Below are 12,782 nucleotides of genomic sequence, written 5' to 3'. Positions count from 1 at the left end.
GGAGTAGGGAAAGGACTGGAGATAGGGGCAGGGTCATGCTGGGGGTAGTGTTGTAGGGTTTAGGATTGGGTTGTGATGTTAGTGTAGTGTAGGGTAGTGTTTTTGGGCTTAGGGTAGTGTTGGGTGTGCAGGGTAGTGTTTAGGAGTAGGGAAAGGACTGGGGCTAGGGGCAGTGTTGTGCTGGAGGGTAGTGTTTTAGGGTTTAGGGTAGTGTTGTGGTGTTAGTGTAGTGTAGGGTAGTGTGTTACGGTTTTGGGTATGGTTGGGGGGTTGTGCAGGGTAGTGTTTGGGAGTAGGGATAGGACTGGGGCTAGGGGCAGGGTCGTGCTGGGGTCGTATTTTAGGTTTTAGGGTAGTGTTGTGGTCTTAGTGAAGTGTAGGGTAGTGTGTTATGGTTTTGGATAGTGCTGAGTGTCGTGCAGGGGATAGTGATTTAGGGTTTAGGGTAATGTAGTGGTGTTTCAGTAGTGTAGTGTTTGAGTGTTTTGGTAATGTTTTAGAGTTTTAGATGTTTAGGCTAGTGTATTTGTATTTATTATTTATTCTAGTATTGTGTTTTAAACATTTAAAAAAAGGGGCTTACATGTTTGATTTTAATATGTTACGTTATTCCGCATACCTAGGCAAGTTTTTACTTCGCATACATTACCACTTTCAATGTAATGGTATGCAAACTAAAAACTTGCGTACTAACGGTCATTGCTAAGTAATAACTGCGTAGTAATGGCATGTGAAGTAATAGCATGCGAAATAACGCCTCATATTCCTTTACCAGTGCTCCTCAGCTGAAAGGAAGGCTATAGGGAAGTGAGGTATTGTCTGGCAGAACGAGCCATGAGGCTACAAAGAAGAATGGCACTGGAATGAGCCTACGGTAAACAGGGGGTGGGAATAGAGTGGTTTTACTCATGACAACAGTGCTTGCAGACAGCACATGCGCACTGATGCTCAACCTAAACACGTGGCTTATGAAGGTGGATCTGAATGGTTATTGGTCACAGCCCTCTGCATTGACTAGTGGTACCAAGAAAAGGGGAAAAGAGTTATTGGAATATTGTGACAGAAGCGATGCAATCCACTGTTAATTTGGCCAGTCTGGTAAATTCCTATATGATTTTTAAATTTGTACCTGAATTTGAGTAATGTATGAATTTTATAAGAAACTCTATTGTACTAGCACTTTACATAAAATCAAGACTGGTGCTGCACCCCTTGGCTTGCTTTACTTGTTTTTGGAATATAAAAGAAATGATAACTAACACATGTGCTATGAGGTGTCCATCGATCGAGAATTATGAACATGTCTTATTTTTCTGTAAAGCCTTTGTAAGGCAATGTTCACTATGGATTATTCCCCTTTTTTTGATTTTTTGTCATCTTTAATCGCCATACAGTGCTAAGAGTATGTAAAATAACTATACATGACTGTATTGTTTCACGCTATTTGTGTCCTCAATATGGTACATCAGGATGAAAGCACTGAAATAAGCGGGTATTATAGAAGCATACTTTTATATGTGAGTACAATTTTTAGATATGAGTATTGTTCTTAATGATAGTTTTTATGGTTTCATGTGAGAATATAGATTTGTTTACCTAGCCTTATTAGTATGCTATCTAACAATGGCCTGAGCATGCATTTGCACAAAAACCTTTCATAGACAATGCCTTTCTGACAACTATGTGTATTAAATAATTGTATTTATGGAACAAACTGTATTGTACAGTACATGTAATTTTTTTTAAATTAAATTATCTTGTTTTATATGTTTTATTTGTACCTATTATGGTTCAAACAAGCCGAAATAAAGGAATTACTAATTTAAAGTTATCGGGACATTATTTTTACTAAAATATAATTAGATTACTTTTGGTTAATTCTATACATCACTGATTATTGATGCTGAATAATTTTTTTTTAATGTTTACCTTAGGTGCGAATTTATTTTTTCTTTTACATACATGATAGCCTGATGTTCCCAGTCATAATCTTTGATGCCCCCTGTCACAACCTTTCCAGTAAATAGAGGGAATTACTGTTACTCTTTCAACTGGAACTTTTGAGATTTGTATTCAAATTTCTACAGGAAGCAAAACAAAGGTCCAGCCCCCACCAACCCAGTTAGATCTCCTAATTTCGAAAAGTTATTTTCCCTTTGATAACCTCCAATGGTACCTGTAACCTTGCAAGTCATTTTGTGAACTATACACTCTCTAATTATGATCACAATATTTGCTCAGTGCAGAAATGTGCTGATCATTTGCCAGAGAACAGATAATTCCTCCCTGTCTCTCCAATTAAAACTTTATTTTCCCCACAGCCTTAGCTGCGGCATTTCAACGTTCCAACATAAACGACAACCAGTTTTACAGACCATACATCAAATTCATTTTTTTATTAGGAGCACTGTTTTCTGCTGCAAGCAAATCATATATGCAAGAATCATTTACTACTTATAGATGGATAGGCACAACATCATTGACTTTTCTTTAGATTATGCTTGTAAAATGAACTTCATTGATGATTTATTCTGGAGCCTTCATCAGGGCATTGCTTTAAAATGTTATATATTGCTCCCGTTTTGTTCATTTGAGGACAGAGGCTCTTCTGTTCCATGGACTTCAACAAGACATCTTCATAATACTTGAAAAGAAAAAGGCAAAAAAGGGTTCAACATGAATTAAACTACCATAGTCTAGTTAAATTAAAATGTTCTCTGCTTAACAATATTCCTTTGAATTTGCATCAGTGATTGAGCATTTTATCATCACACAACCAATTCCTTGAGATTATCTGAATTTGTTTATATCAAAATAAGCCAATTAATAAACAGGAATTTCACAATCCACTGATCGTGCTGGTGTTTGGACTCAATGAAGTACATCAGCAGGTTTAGAATACTTTAGTTGGATGCCATATTAGGTTTCGCCTGCACAGCACTTGTGATGTGCTTGTGAAATCTCTTGTATTTAATATATCTTCAGTGTTCCCCAAAACCAAATTACTGTGTTCATTCGCTTTTGTGTGGAACTTTTATTTGTTAACTTCCGCTGTCTGCAAGCATTTATGATACTTCAACTAAAGCTGTTCACACAGTTTAAGTCCCATTCACAGTGGAAAAGACAGACAGCTTCTAACCGTTCACTGGAATGCTTGATTTTATTACGTAGTTGTATAATGCAGAAGCAGATGCTTTAGCCTTAGAACTTTTGTGGCATTTCCTATTCATGCCTCAGTACCTTTCTTTGCACTTTGTAGCCATTATCAGGTAGATTTCAGCCCAACCGATTTGGTTATTATGATCAAATTCTAAATGTTGTAATAAACATTGAAAGTCCAAAATAAAGTTAATATAGAAGAGCTATGCTATCTTTTACTACTAGTGTTGTAAAGCACTACGGGAGTACGACCTGTCAACCACGTTGGGATTGGGGTAGGTAATCCGAATAAACAAACAGTATCCCAACTGGTATTACTAGAAAGATGATTAAATATGTATGCATAAAGCATTAAGTGAACAGAAACAAGGAGACTCAATAAGTTTTTCAAACATGCTCATGGCATCGTATAATTAAAGGAAATTAGAGAAATACAGTTGTAGCAGCACTGTAAGTTAATAAATAACAAAACAACCCGAATTGGACTTGGTGCTCAGCATGTGCAAGTGACACAAAAGGTGGCGACGCAAGTGACAATTGTGGTCAGCATGTATGGCGCATAGTGAATGGTGCTTGAATATATACAGTGAATAAAGAAAACAATGTGGCTCCAAATGAATTACAAAGTGAAAGTTTCTAAGTTTTTCTGGATTGATTTGGGTGAGCCACACTGGGTGCTGCGCCATTTATTGCGCTGAACGGTCGACGACTTTTCGATCCTCTTTGGTTGGGATCATCTTCAGTACCGGGTTGTAATTGGTAAACGGTGTTGGAACGATTCAGGGAGGTCTGAATCACTGGATGGTCAGGACAGCCAAGGTTGCATCCAGTGGGAACCTGGCTTGGAAGAGGATTACGCCTGAACGAATGCCGGTAACCAACTTGCGATGGCACAATTCCGAAAAGGTTCAATGGGCGGTGCCTTAATAGAATGAACCTCAAGCTGAATTAAGCAGCAAGGGACGGCTGCGACTTGCCACATCAGAGTACAGTGCGCCGTAGTCTTTTACTACTAAACAGGCAGCCACAAGTGTAGTTACCTTGCAGACAACAGGGTCATGATTTGCATGGTGCAGCAGGAGGCGTGGCACCGGGCCCAAAAGTTGTCAGAACTCCTCAAAACACCTAATATAGCAACATTTTATTACTATATAGGTAGTCAGAATTGTAGTTACACTGCAGTTAAAAGGGGCTTGATTTAAATGGTGCAGCAGGTGCAGTGGCACCTAATCAAAAAGTTGTTGTAACTCCACTAAACACCTAATATTGCTACATTTTACTACTCAGCAGGCAGTCACAAGTGCACTTATCTTGCAGGCAACAGGGTCATTATTTAAAATGTGCAGCTGGTGCAGTTACACCAAGCCCAAGAGCTCCAGGCACCTCACTAAATACTGTTTATTGCTATATTTTACAGCTAAACAGGCAGTTACAAGGGCAATTACATTTTAGCCACTAGGATCATGATTTGAATGGTGTAGCAGGTGCAGTGTCACTGGGCCAAAAAGTTATCAGAACTCCTCTAAAAATCTAATATAGCTATATTTAACTACTAAACATGCAGTCACAAATGCAGTTACCTTGCAGTTAAAAGGGGCTTGATGTAAATGGTGCAGCAGAGGCAGAGGCACCAGGACCAAAATCTGTCATAACTCCAGTGAACACCAAATAGTGCTATATTTTCCTAGTAAATAGGCAGTCACAAGTGCAGTTAATTTGCAGAGAACAGGATCATTATTTGACAGTGGCACTGGGCCCAAAATGTTATCAGAAGTCCTCTAAACACTTAATATTGCTATATTTACAACTAAACAGGCAGTTATAAGTGCAGTTATCTAGCAAGCACTAGGTTCATGATTTCAATAGTGCAGCAGGTGCAGTAGCAACGGGCTCAAAAGCTCCCGGCACCCCACTAAACACCAATTATTGCTATATTTTATTCCTTAAAAGGCAACCACAAGTACAGTTACATCGCAGACAACAGTGTCATGATTTGCATGGTGTAGCAGGTGCAGTAGCATTGATCCTGAAAGTTGTCCTCCTCTAAACACATAGTATTGCTATATTTGACTACTAAACAGACAGTCACAATTGCAGTTACCTTGCAGTTAAAAGGGACTTGATTTTAATGGTGCAGATAATGCAGTGGGGCAATGGGGACAAAAGCTCTAGGGACTCCAGTAAACCAAGATTATTGCTAAATGACCCTACTAAACAACATAGTCACAAGTGCATCTATCTAGTAGGCAATAGGGTCATGATTTGAATGCTGCAGCAGGTGTAGTAGCACCAGGACCAAACGCTCTTGGCACCCCACAAACACTTAATATTGCTATATTTTACTACTAAACAGACAGGCACATGTGCAGTTACCCTGCAGACAATAGGGTCATGATTTCAATGGTGCAGCAGGTGCAGTTGCACCAGGCCCAAAGGTTGTCAGAACGTCTCTAAAAACCTCTTATTGCTATATTTTACTACTATAATGGCAGACAAAATTGCAATTATCTTGCAGGCACTAAGGGCATGATTTGATTGGTACAGCAGGTGCAGTGACGCCAGGCCCAAAAGTTGTCGGAACTCCTCTAAACACATAATATTGCTATTACATCAATTAATTCTAATATTTCCCTCTTTGATTTCATTTTTCAAAATGTTGCTATTACTTACCCACACTATACCATTAGTACCAAAATAATATATTGCCTTTTTACATACAAACAAGTCATAAGACTTTAATAGACTTTCTGTAACTTATATTGGACAACTACTCAGCAAGCTACAACTTACAACAAAAAACAGTTTATTATTAATCACATAGGTGAAACCCAATGCATTTGCCAGCGCTTGTTTTAAAAAGGCATTTCAAAACCTAATAGGGATGGCACACCACTCTCTTCCCCTGGAGACGCATTAACAATAATTAATGGGCCATGAAAGGAAAGCCTTACCCGTGAAGATGGTGGTCAATAATTATAACAATTAATTTTTCTGGCTATCTTACTAAGTCATACCTTAAGAGTAAATGTGAGAGGCTGTATATATCACACACCCACTTTATTAAATAGTAGTATCAAACTGCAAGGTAACTACCTGATACCTAGTGGCTTCACTCAATTATAAACAAACATTTTAGGGAGGGAGTTTTACTTTTTCAGTTTTCCTAGACATTATTTTCTAAATGTTTACAACCTAATGCATATCTGCAATGATATATTTGATACTGAGTCAGTCCACATACAATGATATGTCTTCTGCTTTGCAGTGGTATGGATTGTAGTAACTTTGTACCCTTGAACCGAAAGCTTTATTTCCAATTCAACGTCAGTACCCTCCCTCTAAAACGTTTACCAGCTAATGGACCCCAAATGTTGACCTACTGTCCCCTACCTGTAAGAACTTCAAAGAAACCATTGGCCACATGTCCTTTGATTAGAACAAGATCTGAATGAATACATTCGCTTAGATTTATTTTGCATTATATAATCCTGGTTTTAAATTGTGATTAGCAATGAACTGTGTTTTAATTGAGGCCTATTCTTGGTTGACCGGCCCCAAATTGTTTTGTCCCCATCTTAATTTTACTTTTTTCCCTGTTGAGCTCTTTCCAACTCCCGCCTATTTCAATTATTTTAGTTCCCTTACATGGATCATGATTTATTGTATCCTATTCTTTATGTCAACTTGTTGTCGTGCACAGAATAACTTACAAGTTGTTGATTTGCACTTTAACATTTTACTGTGGCTATACATATTTGTAATTTGTTTGACCTTTTATGTGCTTTTATGACTAATTTGTCAAATAAAGCTAACCAAATTGAAATTCTAACTTTGTAACTTTGTATGCCTTGCAAAGTGACAAGATTACAAAGCTTTTTTTAAACAAAATTTATAAAGATGAGGTAGGCTGAACAATTTCCTGCAGATCAATGTCTTTTCCTATCCAGCTACATCAATTCCTCAAAATTCCATATATATTTGTTATATTAGTAAATAAAACAGAACATTATACTATAGATTACATTTATTAGTTTTACTTATAATTGTAATTTATATATGTGTACATCAACATACACACATAAATAGATGTGTGTTTAAATAATTATATATTTATGTTATATATCTTTAAATACTATTTAAATACATTTATTTTAACATTATATTAATGTTAAAAGTTAGAGTGTTTTACTATTTTTAACTATATATAGCTATATTTATATTATACCATGATATTTTGCACATATTGTTACAATATTAGTGTAAAACAATGTTTTTTCAATAGTTCATACTTACCATTACATGGATACAAATACTATATTTTTTACACATTTTTCAGGGGTTAGAAATTATGTCAGTAAACCACTCTACAGCACTACAATTTACAGCACTCCAGTTAATGCCACTCCACTCTACTGTGCGCTATTTCAGTGTATGCTACTAAAGTGTACGCCATTCCAATGTATGATAATCCACTCAATGCCACTCCTCTGTACACATCTCCTCTTTATGCTATTCTAGTGTAGACAAACGATTCTACCCCATTCCACTCTATGCCACTCCACTGTGCGCTATTCCTCTTAATGCCATTACACTCTAAGCCAATGCAAAAACAACACTCCACTGTATGCCACTCCAGTCTACACCACTGTAGTCTATGCCATTCCACTGTACATACCTCTATTCTACAAATTTCACTATGCTATTTCACTCTATGAGACTCCACTCTACGTCACTCCACTGTATGCTACTCCAACCTATGGCACTCTACTCTACCAAACTTCACGCCTCACTACGCCATGATGCTCCACTCACCACTATACTCCACTCAACAAAAGTTAACACACCTCCACTGTACGATGCTATAATTCACTTCATTGCACTAATGTATACAAGAGTGTATTCCTCTCAATGCCACTGTAAAAAACTATACTTTACACTGTAGCACTTTATAAGACTCTCTTCCACTCTACGACACTCTAGCCAACTCCCTTTGGCTTGCTCCACCCCAGTTAATATACTTTCCTCTATCAGACATTAATCCACTGTTCTCTATTACTGCACTCTATGATGCTCCCCTCTATGCTATTTCAGTGTATGCTACTAAAGTCTACGCTATTCCAATGTATGATAATCCACTCAGTGCCACTCCCCTGTACATATCTCCTCTTTATGCTATTCTAGTGTACGCAAACCCAATCTACCCCATTCCACTCTAAGCCACTCCACTGTGCCCTATTCCTCGGTATGCCATTACACTCTAAACCACCTCAAAAACAAAACTCCACTGTATGCCACTCCAGTATACAACACTGTACTCTATGCTATCCAACTCTACATAACTCTATTTTACTAACTTCACTCAGCTATTTCACTCTATGCGACTCCAATCTACGCCACTCCACTGTATGCTACTCCAATCAATGGCACTCTACTCTACCCAACTTCACGCCTCACCACTCCATGATGCTTTGCTCAACACTATACTCCATTCAACAAAAGTTAACGCACCTCCACTGTACAATGCTATACTTCACTTCATAGCACTAATGTATACAAGAGTGTATTCCTCTCAATGTCACTGTATAAAACTCTGCTTTCCACTGTAGCACTTTATAAGACTCTCTTCCACTCTATGACATTCCAGCCAACTCCCTTTGGGTTGCTCCACCCCAGTTAATATACTTTTCTCTATCAGACACTAATTCTGTGTTTTCTATTACTGCACTCTATGACACTCCCCTCTATGCTATTCTATGTCATTCAGTTGTATGCCAATCTTTCCATTCCACTCTACTATACTCTACTGCACTCTAATGTACTTTACTTCATTCCACTTTTTTATTTGCTCTATGACACACTACTCTACTCTAGGATGCATTCTGACACTCTACAACATTGCACTCTATGACACTCCCCTCTATGGTATTCTATGCCATTCAGTTGTATGTCAATCGTTCCATTCCACTCTACTATACTGTGCTGCACTCTAATGTACTTTACTTCATTCCACTTTTTTTTTTGCTCTATGACACACTACTCTACTCTACTCTATGATGAATTCTGACACTCTACAACACAGAAGTCCTGACCACACACCACACCACTCTACAGCACATTATTCTATTGTATACGATACGATGCCACTCCACTCTACTCAATTCCACATCACTGTTCTCTAGAACATGCAACTCCACTAAATGGCATGCCATTCCACTGAACTACATTACACTCTACTCCAATGCATGACACGTTACCCCACTCTATGGCACCATTCAACATTCTCCTCTACACCACCTCACTGTACCACACTGTACCTCACTCTATGCAACTCCACTCTACAAGACTTTACTATGCTCTGTGCCATCATACAAAATTATACTCCACTTTATGGCCGTACACTAAGTTGTACAACCCTCACCTCCACTCTATGCCCCTACACCTCAGTGTACAATACTCTCTTCAACTCTATGACACGTTCTAATCCTCTACGATACACGTTCCACTGTAGCATAGAAGATGCCACTCCAATTTATAACAGTTTACTCCAATGTACATTAGGCCACTCCACTCTTCTCAAATCTATTGTATTGTACTCTACAATATTTCACTCTACTCCAAACCACTCTACACCACTCCCCTGTAGCTCTATTCTACAATACGTTATTCCACTGTATGCCTCTCCACTGTAGCACATTCTACTCTGCTCCAATCTAGAACTATATGCTCTATGACAGTGCACTTTACAACACTTTCAAACTCTCTTCTTTACCACACTTCACTCTTAATAACACTCCAGTCGAGGAAAGTAAACTCCACTATTTCAAACATTTTTTATAAAAAATTAAAAAACATTGAAATTCAATGAATAAACTAAGGTTAAACCTCTCTTGTAGTTGTGAAAACTTTATTTATCCTTACTGTACAAACCAAACTTAAAATATAAATATATTAGAAATTCTTAAGTTATAGTTATATCTTAAATTCATAACTTAAGCACCATCTTTAAAATAACATAGCTTTTTACATTCTATATCTACAAACAAAAGAGAAAGTACTCAAAAAATTTACATTTTTAAACTTATACATTTAATTTATGCAATACTTTCTAATTATTATAACTTGTGCACCTCCATACACCCCACACTATGCTACTGGGTAGTAACAGTTAGGACTATGTTTCTATGGGAAAACATTTTTTGTTTTCCTAATAACTTTGACAATGTTTGATGAATCTTCACTAAACTTTCCCCCAAAAAGTTCTTCCATCTCAGCTCCTAACTGAAATGTTTTGGGTTTATCCAGCACGCAGGGGCCTGAAAAAAAATGTGGTTCTAAAACACTTTCTCCCGATTCAGATTTCCATAGGAACTTTAGACGCAGCTACAACCAAAACCGCAGAATAGATTTACATCCCATTTGGCAAAGAACTAGGGGCCAGATGTAGGTCGCCAAACACCGGTCGGTAACGGCCGATTTTGGCCGTTACCGACTGGTATTTTGGATTTGACATGTAGGGGGACTGTAAGTTACAGAATCGTTTTTTTTACCGATTCGGTATATTTACCGATTCTGTAAAATACAGAATCGGTGAATTTACCGAATCGGTAAATCAAGATGTAGGTGGCACATCAAAGAGTGCCACAGGCCCTTTAGGAGTCGGTATTTACCAGCCAATCCTATTGGGTGGTAAAATACAGAATTCCAGTGGACATGCACATCTGTGCATGTACACCTATGCCATATGATACACAGACATGCCCTTAGGGCATGTATGTGTGCCACATGGCACACACGCCTGCAATTGGGGTGCTACAGGGTGTCAAAGTGACATCCCGTTCCCCCTGCCAGGATTCGGTATTTACCGATTCGGTAAATACCGAATCGGTATTTCCCATTGATTCCTATGGGCTTCAAGGCCCATAGGAATCAATGGCAAATACCGATTCGGTAATTACCGAATCGGTAATTACCGAATCTTACAAATTCGGTATTTTTACCGAATAATTTACCTACATAGCAATTACCGAATTGTAAATACCGAATCGGTAAAATTCGGTATTTACCATTCGGTAAATTGCTTTTACCTACATCTGAGCCTAGATGTTGGGCCATAAACAGTTCTTTTTGTCATTTGGTGTAAATCCATTCAGTAGTTTTCAAGCAATTATTGCTCAAAAACCTTGAATATATCATAGTGCAGAGGATCAGGGAATCCAGCAGATCTATTGGAGATATTTGACAGGCTGCTACCACATCAACAGCGAAATGGCTGCTGCCATCTTAGGACTTGGACTCAGTCCTCAGTGCAAAAAAAATGTGAATAAATACATAAGGGGGCAGGGTAGGGACCCCGTGACCTCCTATGCCTGGTGCCAAAAAGGTTTTTTATTTTTTATTTTGCAGCGAATTAATGGAAGCTCTACAAAATCGGTGGCAATATTTTAAAAATGACAGGCTCCTGTGGAGTTAATGTTGTCACTGACATATTCATCTAACTATAACATTCCTCTAACTTTGGTTTTTTTCAGTGAATTTCTATGGAAGACAGATTTTTTTATAGTACCTTAGATAATGTTACCTTAAACTTTGGTGTGGATTATTTTAACATAAAGAAAGTTTTATTACCATATTATAAAACCAACCTCCAGATTTTCCAAGTTATTTTACCATGAACGGCGGGGTTGGACTACAGGGCCTGACCTCTGGCCATACCCATTGTCATACCCCCACAAGCAGCTAACCCCACACTATCCATAGATTTTTCCCATGCACTGCAGGAAGTTAACAACCCACCGGAAGGAAGCCACCCCCCTGCAGGCAGCCAACCTGACACTGAGAACTGCCTTTCAGTGCACATAGCTTGGGTTGGCCGGAGGGACTAGCTGTCAGCCAGGCTCTGCATCCAACTCCCATAGGCAACCACCAAGATGCATCCAACCCCACAACGTCCATGACCTTTGCTCGTCCATTTCATGGGAATAGCTGCATGCCCTTTGTTGCAGCCAGGCCGTGTTTCCAACTTGCCGCAGGCAGCTAACCCTATGCTGCATACAGCCCTTGGCCGTGCACAGCAGTGGTTGATCATAGGTCTTCACTTGCTGCCAGGCCCTGCGGCCAAACCCCCAGGAGGCTGCCAACACCATACTGTGTACAGCCTTTGGTTTGAGCAGCATAGAATTGGCCTTTTATATCAAGGGTCTCCATGTCGCTTTGCCAAACATAATAAAAAAGGAGGAGGTCTTGCAGCTCCCCTCCCCAAGCCTCATTAGCCCTTCGAGACCCCATCTCCATTGCCTTTTTTAAAGGGGGTGCATGGCACCCAGGGCCTTCCAAGGCCCTTAGGACTCCATCCCCTAGGGCTATTTTTTCTTTACAAGGGGAGGGACCATGTGATCCCCATACCCTAGCCTCATTAGGCCCTGGGTACTCCAGCCCCTATGGCTTTATGTTTTTTTTAATGGGAGGGGGGGCCAAGTGGCTCCCTCCCTGAGCCTTATTAAGCCCTGAGGGCCTCATTGCCAAGGGTATTTTTTTTAAAGAGGTCCATTTGGCCTTTCTCCCAAAGCCTTTAAAAGTCTCTAAGGACCCCATCCTCCAGGGCCGTATTTTTGTTAAAGGGGTGG

General features: G+C 39.0%; 1 long non-coding RNA gene across 1 annotated transcript in view; it reads right to left on the bottom strand.

Annotated features, from left to right (window-relative positions):
- Positions 1 to 2,381: 2,381 nt before the first annotated feature.
- The window catches only part of LOC144785414 (uncharacterized), a 114,803-nt gene continuing 104,402 nt past the window's right edge, over positions 2,382 to 12,782 (bottom strand). Inside the window, exon 3 of the long non-coding RNA XR_013601872.1 lies at positions 2,382 to 2,644. This is a non-coding gene — a long non-coding RNA (uncharacterized LOC144785414). The remainder of the gene's footprint in view (positions 2,645 to 12,782) is intronic.

Source organism: Lissotriton helveticus, chromosome 10, assembly GCF_964261635.1.
Source record: "Lissotriton helveticus chromosome 10, aLisHel1.1, whole genome shotgun sequence".
NCBI lineage: Eukaryota > Metazoa > Chordata > Amphibia > Caudata > Salamandridae > Lissotriton > Lissotriton helveticus.
The sequence above is the reverse complement of the archived record's forward strand: the minus strand, read 5'-3'. Positions and strand labels throughout refer to the sequence as shown.